The sequence below is a fragment of the Tigriopus californicus genome, chromosome 9, assembly GCF_007210705.1.
Source record: "Tigriopus californicus strain San Diego chromosome 9, Tcal_SD_v2.1, whole genome shotgun sequence".
In the NCBI taxonomy this organism is placed as follows: Eukaryota; Metazoa; Arthropoda; class Copepoda; order Harpacticoida; family Harpacticidae; genus Tigriopus; species Tigriopus californicus.
In genome coordinates this window covers 2,055,066-2,068,684 of record NC_081448.1, presented here as the reverse complement: position 1 = coordinate 2,068,684, position 13,619 = coordinate 2,055,066, and positions in this window count along the sequence as shown.

Sequence of the window (13,619 nt, the reverse complement as noted above, 5' to 3'; positions counted from 1 at the left end):
GAGAGGCCAAACCTGCACACGAGATTGGGGAGAAAGATATGCGCATGCAACTTTTTTACATTTTTACAATCCCAATACACTTTTTGCCGTTGGTCTGTCTGGCCCCTGCCACACTGTGAGTGTTATGGACTCATATTCCATCGAAATCGGTAGATTTGCGAGCCCCTCCTGGAATCTGATATGATCCTAGCCAACCCGACGACCATCTTCAATTTAGAGACAATTGAGGTTGATCTGCGGTCGGACATGGCCGTGGAGAGGGACAGTTGACAGTTCTCAATACCCCTAATTTAGTCTATGTCGACCAGGCAGTCCCCCCATTCTCCTCATCTGATTCTAGGGTGTAAATACATGCTTGATTTGTCTGAGGAAGAGGTCATTGTCCTGCTAAAAAAGCGTTTGAATTCGGCGCTTTTTTGTATCGAACACTCCACTTCAGGTGACTTTGAGTGGTTGCAGACAGCCATCTCTCCATCCATGAGTCGGACTTTTTTCTTCTTTTCTTCCCTCTATTCATGGCGGAATAGGCATGCTGTCGACATATTTGCCTGCCATTGTGCAACCAATATTAAGCTTCATCCCTAGCTCCAAGTCCTTGGTGGGTGATGAAGAGGAAAAAAAACCCAAAGTCATGACCGATGTAATTATGTTTGGAAGACTCTAATCAAGGAATGGCTCAAATCGCTTCTTTTTGGGTCTCCACTGGGATATGGATCTGCGAACAAATCCGACAATGCTCACTCAGAAAGAGCGAAAAAGAACACAGATTCTTATCCCGGTTGGATGTCGTCGTCGGTTTGACCTTCTAGATCTTTGAGCTTCTTCTTCATCTTGTCACAAAATATCATTAACACCCCTGCCTCTCTAATCCCGTCTTCCGCTCGCCAATGCATGCAGCAGCATCAGAGCATCTCCCCCTGGCCTCCACGGCTCCCTGGCTCCTAAAAAGTGCCCTTGTTTATGCAACTTCAGCTGACTGAACTGGGGCAGCGCCCTCACGAGCTAGTTCCCCTACCCCTAAGGAGTCACTCCAAGATGCATCCCAAGGTCATCTCTCCGCCCTATTGACGACCCCTCGCTGCTCTGACCCTCAACATCATCGCCCATTACCCGAGCGTACACAAGCAAATAAAGAATGCAGTCTAGCCAAAATGGCTGATGGCGGGCTTCTTCATCATCAATCCACAACGGGAAGTCACGTGGTGTGCGTAGGGACGCATTGTTTAGGGCTCGCCATGAAACGCAATAAATGCCAAGGGGACCAACAGACCGACCGAGGAGAGGAGGTAAACTGCATGCAACAAACAGGTACTCCAGACTGCACGCGTTGTCCGTGGCTCAAGCCTGACGATGACTAGGCATACTTGGCTGAGTCTGGGGGATGTAAAAAAAAAACGGCAGGACCTTTTTGGCGCGAAATGAGAGTTGTTTGCCCAAATTTTTGTTGACCGTGACGTGACGAACCATAAAAAGCTTCAAGGACGGCCCTATTGACAATGTCGAGTGGCATTTCCAGCTAATAAATTGGATACGAGTATGCCGCTGGCTGGCTGGCTGACTGACTGACTGGTTGGTCGATTACTTCCTTGAAACACATGTTTGAAGGGCAAAAAAACAACGGAATGAACCTATCTGACATCTCTTTTTATTCGAATCCAGACAGGGCGCAGAGTTGGTATGTGAGTACTTGACGGGCTTAGCTCCCAATAACCAATTATGGGGATGGATCTACACCATCTACTACACCACAAAAGGGCAGTTTCTCGTAAATCGAGGTTGAAGACGAGAAGCCCCTTTGAATGCTTTCCTGGTTTAGTCAAAGAGTATTAGAAAATCGAGATCCAAGGTGGACGGGGAGACCAACGAGTGGCCGAGGTGATCGTTATTTGGGTAAAAACATTTGAGAACAGGTTGTGTCCGAAGACATCAATTCTGGGAGTAAATTGCCACATACTTGATTTCTGGCCCCTGATCCTCGGAGATTTCTCCAGACACACAGACTTGTTTTATAGCCACGGTAAAGAGAACCGATCATTTTGTGGAATTTTTTTCAACAAAACTTTGACCGTAATTGAGGTTCCCGCCCTCCGATACCTAATCGCAAACTCTGGACCTCAAAAAAGGCGTCCACATACTATTTAGACAATCTCCCAGCCAGACTTTTGCCCCTCAACCAGATCAAGGACTATGATTGGAATGTTTGATCTTGAACGTAGTCACTTGAGTATTAGAATACCGTGCCAGTACATTGATCAACATAAGCTTGAATCATACCTATCATCAGTTGTTCTCGAGGGCTTTTCAAGAGGACATCCCATCCGCTTTGTCGAATGTTTGGTCGGGGTATGGGTATGGGTATGGGTCCGGAATGGGTTTACAGGATAACTGATGATCAAGCTATCGAAAGGAGGAGAGCCAAAGAGATGAAGTGAATCCGATTGGATGGCAATCTCAAGTTGCCAGAGAAAGTGGGAAATTTGCTCGACCCCCAAAACGTCAACGTCAACGGCGAAAAAAACCCGAAAATCTTTAATTAAAACAAGTTCTCGTTAGACCGGCCCTCAAGAGGCTCTTGGTGAGCCTCATGAATCTCCAAGTCACCCTCTGGAATATGCCAAGATGAGCATGTATCATTATTTATGTAAAAAAATGCCCCGACAAGTCGGCGGTCGAGCCAATAGCCCTCTGGTACCACGTATACTTGACCACAATCACCCAGTGGGTGCTCATACCACAAGATCACAAATCACACACTATGTAGGTCAATGAAAGAGGTTTGTGGCAGTTTTCCTCCGATGAACTCCGGCTGTCTTGATCGCAACATGAGGCTTGGGGGCAGACTGGGAAAGAAAAACTTGGACATCAACCACAAGCTCCAGCTTGTAGTGTACGAACAATGTGTAGTAGTTCATCAGTTCAGTTGGTGGCTTGACCATTGGGATGGCGGGGGTTGAAGAGGGGCATGCTTTAGTCGTACATGGTGAGAAAGGCTATATACGATCGAAGAAGGGAAATGATTCAACTGTCAACTTTTTCGATCAGCGGGAAATCAAGCCCCCATCGTCAGCCCCGTCCAGGTCTGGACAACGATCGCAACCACCCAGGGGGGGTCATGAACCCAAGACCTCCAAATTGAGAGCATGCCTACCACTGCACCCACGGTGGATGGAGGAGGTTTGAGAGAAATTCTTTCATTCCATCAATGCCATAGATTACATTGTCGTCCGAAAAGTATACCAAGAAAGAAACTGACCCGTCACAAATAGCCTGAAACCCGTCGGCATTGGGGACAAAACTAATCTCAAAATACCCCTCCAACCAACACCGATCGGGAACGGGTCTGTCAAAATTGCGGTGGGGTGAGTCTTTCTGTCTTGTAGGAGTGCTGCTGAGTCCTTCCACAATGACATTTTCAGGGGACTAATTTGTTGAAAATCCCCGGCAAAACAAATAGCTTTTCCGGGCAGGGACAGATAAAAAACAATCCATTATTCCCAACCATTAATCTTGCTTGGTTCGTCGTCTTTTCCCGTCCCCGCATTGCTTCTCAGCTCAGTCAGGCAAGCTGTTCGTCCTCAGCTCAGTCCCTGGTGTGGTATGTATAGTCGATCCAATCCGCACCCTTCTTCTCCCTCTTCCGGTTTGAGTTTGCCACTATGACTCGAAATCGAACTCACTCACTCACTCACTCACTCACTCCACTTCTCAGTGGTTGGACTCTCTCACAATTGATGGAAATAAAATCAATTTGGCTCCAATCCATTCGATCCGGGGTTGCGGTGGTTTCCAGTTCATTACTAGCTTTTGGGATTTCAGGGCCTGGAATGTTATTGTTTAAATGTCACGGGTGGCTTTCTCTCTGGTCACCCTTCTTTATCCTTAAGCAAAGATTTAAGGGGAATGAGTTGGCAGAATGCCAGATTCTCATGAGCTAATTATCCCACGTCACCCTTCCACTCCAGCTACTTCTTGGTCAAAAGACAACACCCTACCTGGACTCTCGTTAACCTGAAATGTGGCCAATGTGTCTCATCTGGCTTCTTTACAACATCTATTTAGGATGTGAAACCGGTCACCAGAATTCAGGATATTTGGAGTTGACACGCGGTGGTCGCCCAAAAGACTCAAAATAAACGAGAAGAAGGGATGAAAGAGGTGAGAGAATGAGGGACACGTCTGTCGCCTCTTAGTAGGAAAAAAACGGGTTAACATCTTCTTCTGGGCGCTGCCAAAAAGTCGGAAAACGTGGCTTTTTTCCTTCATGTATTTTTTTGGTCTTTCTCTCTCATTCTCAATTTCGAATGCAGGTAAAGTTTGCCGAATCCAGTACAACTGCCAGTTTTATGTCTTTTTAGCCCCAGACTCAGGGGATTCCGGAGGGGAGGAGAGCAAACCGATCTCAATTCAACTGTTTATAGTCCCAAGCTAACAATCAACGTTGCTTGGGCTGCCTTGAGCTATTGCAGGCTCGAAGCGAAGTTGATCCTCTTCTGCTGCGGAATCGTCTCGGCCACTTCATGTGCTTCATGGCTGTGTCCGTGGGTAGAGGCCGAGCCCAGCCCGACCAACCACTCACTCACTCTAATACCATCATGCCTGTATACGTTTACTTGGGATGGATATGTGAATAGAGTATTAGCTCGTTCCCATCTCCGGGCTACCCTCAGTTTGTGAGTGAGAGAGTGAGTGAGTGTGTCTTCGGCAATCTCCCTCCCGAGTCTCCGAGTCTCTCTCCAACCCCCCTGAAGGTCTAGTCGGTCATTGAATGAGGACGACCCAACAACAAAAGGCGTCGTTGTCGTCGGAGAATTGTTGCTTTGCGCAAAAATTCTAAATCCGTCTGTCCCTCGTCAGGGGAGTTAGGGGGAGGGGGGGTGGGGTGTTCAAGGGGCCGACGAATGACTGTTGCTTGGATTTCTGGGGGCTCAGTGGCCACCAAGCCTCGCGTCTTTTATCCCTGTGAGTGTGCAAGCATGCCTGAATAATGGTTTCTTAGGCATAGATGCTTTTAGGCAGGTGAGGGACTGGTTAGGCGAGGTTTTAAATGAGAGGCCGCCAGGTGACTCCACATGTCACGATGGGCAGACTCTATTTATAGCGGTAATGATTAGAACCGGCCAAAACCTGCAGATTGAAATGATTTTTATTGACAGCAAATTTGCACAAAAAAAGCAAATAAACTTGCCAAAATGTAAGCACCAACGAGTTCAGAAGGGCCCTGAAAGTATTTTTGCCTTCCATATACCTGGAGAGAGGATTTTTGCCTTGTTCCTCTTAGATTGCTTGACTGGACCAGCATCTTGTTCATTTTTTGGTAATCCATCATTACAGAACAATTTTCTCATTATAATTTTGTTTTCGTTTACATGATAGCGTAAATATTACTTTGTTTTAGAGTTTCTTACAAATGATATTAGGCCAACTGTTTCCAATGTTTCCAAGTTAATCATCCATCTCCTATTACTTCATGACATTATCTTTCAAAGCAGAAGGAGTGTTAATTAGTTTTTGAGTACGTTACACAAATAAAAATGTGTCTCAACCTTTTATATAGTGTGCAATGAAATTAGAAAACAGCTACTTAAGTTAGAAGAATGGACTTTGGGTTTACTTTGGCCCGGGGTTTGAACCCACGATACCTGGCGCACACCTTCTAGCCTTGTTTGCCCACTTGACTTTATCAAATCCATATTTGTATGCATGCAGTTGATGTAATCAGGTAGATTAACTGATTTTGTACCATCGTGACCAATACAAATTGCTGGACAAAATCAGGAACATTTCAACCTCACAAATTATTTTCCCAAAAATTTGCAAAAAAATCATGAATAACATCCAGTAGGAAAATGCGATATTTTTCTGCTGAAATTGCATAATCAATTGCACAAAAATATCAAATATAACTGATGAAATTGAAAAACTTGCAGATGCAATAATTTTGCTAAAATCTAGATTATGCTGGTTTTTTGCAGCATGCAAATTTTGGCCGGCCCTAGTAATGATAGGTGATTAAGGGTTAATGAAATCCAACTTTGTGCATGACCTGTCCAAGCAGCTGTGAGTTTTAGATTCCAACCAGGTCATCTTTGACACAAAGCAAACTTCTTGTGGTTATTAAATGCAATCCCAAAGGTGTGCCTTTGACGAAAAATTTCTAGAATCGTAAATTTATTCAAGATGAGGAAAAAATGCTTTGTTCCTGATTGTTGTCAGTTTTGTTGCTTTACTTTTAATGGAAGACGTGATGTTGAACTCATTTTCCGACAGCTGATTTTAAGCTTGGTAAGACGGGAATTTTATATTTCAAACACTTGGGCGAATGATCGAAACTGTTCATTTTTCTGACTGACTTTTTGTTTGATAGGTGTAGATTTTGCCTCATATTTTGAAATGAAATACTGAAAAAGCCAGTGATTTACTTTGGTCAAACCTCTGCCAATTTAAACCAAATTGAACGATTAAACCTCTCATGGAAAATGGTCACGAGAATGTGTCTCGTGGCATGAATTTTGTCTATCCAAGGTAACACAAAGCCAATGACCAGTAGTCTTACCCGACGTGGCGACGGGCACTATTCAGATTGTAAATATAGCAACCGAGCAAAGCTCAGACTGACACTTCGAGTCAAGCCAGGGTTCCATTCAAATCTCGCTAATACATTAGCGGCGAAACATTTTGATTCCTATTAATACCGACCTTTTAAAGCCATTATAAATTGATTTACCCTTTCCTCCATACGTACCTGTAATGTCCTCCACTTGTAAGCAAACACACCCACTCCAAGTATGTACGCGAGTATCACCCCCGTTTTTAGGGCTCTCGATTGGATCAAGAGAGTGAGTCTGGAGTTTACGGCATGCTTGGGAATGCCCGATTGTCAGCCAAATTCTCCGGTGGAGACTTGGACGAGACAATATCTGAGCCGAACTGATAGCCACTCCTGATGGATGTGAAGCGGAATCCTCATCACAAACGGCCAGACACACACACACACACACACACAGAGGTAAACTCACCCACAGAGGGGCTCAAAGCCAAAGCGAGGGTCCATCATATATTTGGCCCTCCTAGACATGGATGACGGTTGCTAATATCTTGATTGCAAAGCATTCGTTGAAGTGCATTTTGAAGCGAGATGATGACGATGATGATCATTATATCGGTTGGTGGTTGGTTCGAGTCATTAAAAAAGCCGAGTGAATGCCACTAAAAGCGGGGAGGGCCAAACATATTGGCGGGAAAAAACCCTCCATCAAATCGTTGACTGTGGCAGCCAATCTTCAGATTCATTAATTATCCCTCAATCCAACTTTTGAAAGTGCAATGCATGTACTCGTAAGCCAGCAGAGTCTGAGAAGATGGAATTTGGGATAATCGAAATACATAATGGATCGGAACCTGATGTTTCCATTCCATACAACCTCGCCTTTTTTCCAATTGTGAATGCCCCTCTCACCCCTAGTGAGTATCGATTTTGGTCATCATCATTTGCAATCTGAGACTCCCAATTGTTGCCAAGTCCGTCGACAATATCTTGTTTCTGGTTCAGTTGATCGCCAAAGCTTGCAACAATTACATGGTCCACAACATGCGCTTTTATGTTTCTTGGCATCCTCATCATCATGAGCCCCTCAAACACAGTTCAGTCATCCCGAAAGTCGGGCCTCTCGAACGAATTCTTTCCAACTTGGGCGAGCTCTTGGAAAGGGCATCTAAAAATCTTCCGAAAACGCTGGTTCTCTTGCAAGGCTTTTGTGAAACCCTTATATTCATGCCGCGCTTGATTGATGCGAAATCAGGGAATCTTTCTAAATTGTGCGGCACGAAAATTGAACGTACTAAAATTGTTAGGTTCCAAATTTGGACCACAAGAGAAAATAGGATGCCGCAAAGTTGAAGAAGACACAAAAACGAACCGAGTCTGTCCTAGTAATCATTTTAATAATTAAGTGTCCTCCAATGAGAATTTAAAAAAAAGGTGGTCAAAATTTTTCCGGCAGGGCCGTTATTTGTTTGGAATTGAAGAACCTTGCAACGATATTATCAAATCACACGTCACTAATCGAATTAAATTACCTTTAGTTCAAATTTGTAATGCTTGTAAAAAATCAGACGATTTTAATATCTTTTTTTTTTTTTTACGGCCAAAAATGCTCGCCTGCGTGACTTTTGAATTCCCTCTTTTTATTGTGAGTCCCGACAATGCTCATGAATGGTTCCCCTTTCAGAGCCCATTTGCCTTTCCCTATCTTCGGTGTATAGCACAATAGCTGGGTGGCTCATGTGGCTCCCAATCCTTTGGACCTCTTTTAAGACACTTGCTGTTTGGACTTTGGACCCTTCTCCGTTCTTGTGTTGTGGAACACGCGTGGACCCAAACGACTCTTGGCACTCATTGTCCCAGTTTGACCACGTTTTGAAATTTTGCCCTCTCTCTTTCTCTCACTTCCTCGTCCGTTCGTCCGTTCGTCTGCAATGGTTTGGAAGCAAAAAGTAAAGAAAACCCTCTCATAAACCGCGCTATACTTACTTACACTGTCCGGAAAAGTTGCTCCAAGTCTGGCACATGATCCAATTGAAGAAGGCTTTGCAGATATTTTCTTGTCAGATTTGGGTCTCTTTTGTATGTATCTCCTTTGGAAGAATCTTTCTCTTTTTTCTCTCTCTCTCTTTCTCTTTTTCCACTTCCTCCCGACGACTAGCCCACCACCCACTTTGTTCCAATTCCGTTCCAACACAACACACTCATCCCGGAAGATGCCCAATTTTTGACAACTTCTTTCCTCCTCATAAAGTGTGTAAAATAGCTTCCCATTACCAGCCTGCCTCAGAAAAGAGGGTCCAAGCTCACTTCGCCTCTTGTTCCAATGGTCCAATACACAAGAGACTTTCTTTGGAGGGAAGGAGCAAATGCTGACGAAACCTCTCCTCCTATAAGTGTGTCTTTCAGGAATCACCACTGTATAAAAACATTTCACCCACTGTACTATTGGGAAGATCAGCTCTTCGTAGTCCTCACCAGCCCTTACTGGCTCCCCCAAAATGAGGTGCCACTTCCACAGGCATTGCAGGGAACGTCCTTTAAGGAGCAAAGTCTGTAAAGTATGGGTATGGAAAAGGCATAATGGGGCATTTGTCACGTGCTTGGGCAACTTTTTCATTTGTATTTCAGTCCGACTCTCCATTTTAAGTGGCTATTCGCAGCAATTTATGGCTGCTACGACAAGGATTGCATTGCTTCTTAGGAGTTCGTTCCATAAAGACGGGAGAGCAACGAGCGGCTCCAAACTGAATATACACTGGAGCAAAACAGAATGGAACTCAATAGCAATTTATGGGAATCGCTTGAATTGAACCTGACACTCGTCGTGGCTCTACTACTGTATTTGCTAAAGACTAGAGAATAGTTTTCCTCATTGGAAAAAAGAACTTGTTGCCAGATATGTGATAAGCTTAGCCAACATTCAGTGGAATAACCAATGGTTTACAGTAAGAAATAACTAGGCTTCCCGATCACTCCAAGCCTTTCGTGGATGGATCATAATACAGACAGACGCATTGGCATACAAAAACCACAAATCTGGAAAAGAAACTTTTCTTCTATTCTTTGATGTGTCCTCATTTCTCCGTTGGTTGAGTTGCCAAAATCGGTATCCTCCTGGAGAAAAAGAGGGGATCCACTTTTTTCGGGAATACGTGTACGCTCACAACTATTGTGATCAGTTATTTGTAAACGATTGGGATCCCCTCGGGATTGCCAATACTCCATAAAAATGTTCCAATAGAAAACCTAGGCCATAACTTTTTCACAATCACTTGGCATTGGAAGGGTAGAATATATATTTTTCGATTTTTCCTCCTTTTGCGCCCAAGACTACGACCACAAAGCTACTGAGGACACAACTGAGTGGTCAAAATTGCCATTAGAGCCCGCTCGATAGGGTTGCTTTCTGATATATCCGGTGCTAAAGAGACTGTTATCTTCCACGGCAGTTCGACTGGGCAATGGCAACCCTATAGAAATTCTGCCCTGCATTTGATTTATGTAATGGCTCTCGGCGCGAGTCCATTTTATTGTTATTATTGTGCCATTGTATTCCTGGTCCTCAATGTTCCACCGTGATTGGGATCTCATCCAAGAATTTTCTTGCCTTCGACTACGATCCTTTCCCAATGAAGACTTGCCAAGAAAGATGAGAGATGGCCACCAATAACGCGATATACATTTCCAGCTTTCTATGGTTTCTTGTCCCATGTCCCATCTTCATGAAAAATTGTCAACAATTTCTCTTCTTCCTGGACGTGGGTATGTGGTCGGGGAAAAATGGAGCTTATCATCATCCTCAGATAGATGTCGATATCCCGGGCATTTCCCATAACCAAACAAATGACCAAAGTTTATCTTCCCATGGATAAAGTAGGAATATGGTGCACCACCATAGCCACTAATATCAGCCAGACCCCAGAGATTGGTCCCAAACAGAAAAAAGACAACCATAAGAGTTTGAAAATCCCAGTGAGTTTGACTATGTTTGTATCTCTCTCCTCCATTCCCCAATGGTGAGCATTATGTCAATCGGCTCTGACCAATCTGAAAGCCCCTTGAGATGTGTGTGAGAGGTGTATGATGTATTTAAGACGTTGAAATTGAAACTAATTTTCCCCTAGACAACCATTTGGTCTTCCCCCTCCCCCTTGAAAAAGATTTCTGATCCTTCCCAAACTGACCGTATCGAAATAAAGATGCACACGCTCACAATCGAAAAAGTGCCACATCATGGACTACATACAGTGCCACTCCAACAACTACAACAACTACAGCCACTGTCATCCCCCCTAGAGACGTAGGCTCGGGTTGAATTATGGAGCCATTCTCCCGTTCCAGCCTCACTTTAAGCTTCCAGATATCTTGGTTCCGAATTCGAACCCACTGGGTCAACACAAAAATTGCCTTGAGAACTAAGCCCTTGTAAGATCCAACAATAGCACTCAAAACCAATCATGGGCAGGTTCACAAGGATTTTGATTTTCAAATCTGCTAGCATATTTTTCTTGGTTCTATTGTTTGCTTTTTTTTTAGCATTTTGTGGCAATTTTGAACCTTCACTTGATCATTGCAATTTTCTTTTCCAGTGGATTGAATTTTATCAAATTGAATTACTTTCATACTGCACACAAAACAAAACAAATACTCGAAATATGTAAAACCCCTTCATGAAGATAGAAAATGGCGATCAGTTTTTGGGTGGTTCCTTTTTCCAGTGCTGTCCGTGGATGGGCCATAGTGACATGAAATAAACAGCCTTCGACAGGCGAGCACGCAAAACCAATTTGTTAGATTGATGTAAATCCATTTCTCGGGATCCCAGTTCCCGTCTCAGTTCCATCGGTCCCTCTATGGACTGGTCTGTTCCACGAATCCGTTGGTCCAGCACGAGCGATGATATGAGGAACAAGAGCAGGATTTTATCTGTGGACAAATAATGTCCAGATTCGTTTTTAGAGGAAGGGGGAAAAAGGAAGAGATATTTCCTCGGGATTTCCAGGTACATACTTCTCTTTGGAAGCTCCTTGTTCGTCTTGACAGCTCAAGTTTCTGCTTGAGTCAAGATCTGAAAAAAATGTCAGAGTTTTGACAAGCATGCATACCAATACAATTGGTCAAGCAGAAAGAGACCTCCTACAGAAACCGTAGGGAATCAAAGATATACCTAGAGTCACGGGATTAGAAGATTCCTCGTGGTTTCGGGTTCATCATGAATTCTTGATGCCATGACTGGCCATAGCAACCACGAAATGTCAAAACAACCCTGTCAAAGATGACCTCTTTTTCCACGTTGTGGCATCGAGAATCAGGGTAATCACGGCGCAAAAAGTCATAACCACGTGGTGGGATTGCACAACCGAATCTTGGAAACAACCAGAAAAACCACGTGGTTAGGGTTAATAATTCAACCAAGTCTCCGTTGTCATGGTAACAACCTCACAATGTTGTTCCAAACCCTATGTTCCACCACTACCGCAAGCTGAGGGGACTAAGAAGGGTGGAAAAGCCAAATGAATGATCTTGGAAATGTGGAACAAGCAAGTCTGTGTTGTTCTTAGGGAAGCGAAATCGGAGGGTTCTCTTTCTGGAAGCTAACGGGGCTTAATGGCATCAATTTGCTTAGATATGCAAAGTAGAGGATTTCAACAACACTTTGGGAACAAGATCATCAGGCAAGCCAAGCCAGCACCCGACACTCGTGGAACAAGAGACATTGTCGAGGATTTTCTGGTTTTGGGAACTTGGCTACGAAACATCATTAGCAAGCCCCTGATAAGAATAAGACGAAGAGAACTGGTTGTAAATTGAGAGGCAAGGCAGTGGGACCTTTCATTCGGGTGCATACTACTATATAAAATGGAAATGACTTATGACAGTTCTTTCATATAGGAACTCAATTCCAATTTTGTGATTGCGGGATTTTTTCTGGATTATCCGTAATTGTCGTTTCTAAAATAAAGGCTTAAAAGAAGCCTTTGACCCTGAATTGAAATGGGCAGGGGAACAATTGCGACCTGTCCTTTTACCTGAAAGCTGGCTGACAGTTTCTAAAAAGCAATCAATTAATAAGTTCTAGGATTGAAAGACCTGACAAGCTAGTGCATTAAGTGGTGTTCTTCAGCCTAACTTTGTTATCTCGGGTGAAGAGCTTTGACAGTCCATTTCTGCGAGCGTCTCCTTTTGGTTACTTGTTTTTCAACACCAATTCAATTTGTTTAATGGCAACACTCTCATCGGAGAAACAAGACTCAGCATCTTTGTCTCCCCCTTCTCCTCATTGGAGTGTAAATTAACTTAAATGAGCTGTTGGATTAACTAGGGATTAGAAATTTGCTTGTCATCAAAACAAGCTTATTTTGGAAGCTCTTACTTACTCTCTCTTTCTCTGTCTCTCTGTCAGTTCCATCGGGTAAATTGGACTCGGAGAAAGACTACGAGAGAGCGAGTGTGTGTTCCAAGAACCGGAGGATTGGAACATCCTCTTAAACCTTTTGTTGACCCCTAGGGAAGAGAGAGAAAGGTGAGCGGCTTTTCCATATCCCTTCAAGGACATCGAGAGAAATTGGAAATTCAGCATTTTGGAGTGGTGTTTTGAGTATGCCAACAATGTTCCACCACTCCATCTTTGGCAAAGAGGGAATGAGCTGGTGTGTCGTAATCGCTTTGGACCACTATCCCCTCCATCCAGAGGCGAGAGTCTAATCCTGGCAATAAAATATGACCCTTCGAGCGCCACCACTGCCGTCACTGATGCCCAGCTCACTCACCTAACACTGGAAATCCAAAATGCCTCCTGCTGCTCGAACTTTCGGTACACAGAATGGTGGACTCTTCTTCAACCAACCAACCAGCCAACCATCGCCACAGCTCAGCTTGCGAATATATACTCTCACACTTGAAAGCCGTTGCTTACAAGCTGGCTCAGCAATCTTGTGGAGGATTTATTTAAAATTGAAGTGAACCCGTCTAAACTAGGTTGCGCCACAGGGTCGCCAAAACAAGTCAGAACCCTAAATTGGGGGGAGTAAATAGCATTTTGGGGAGAATCCTTGATCGACTTTGAAGGCCTAGT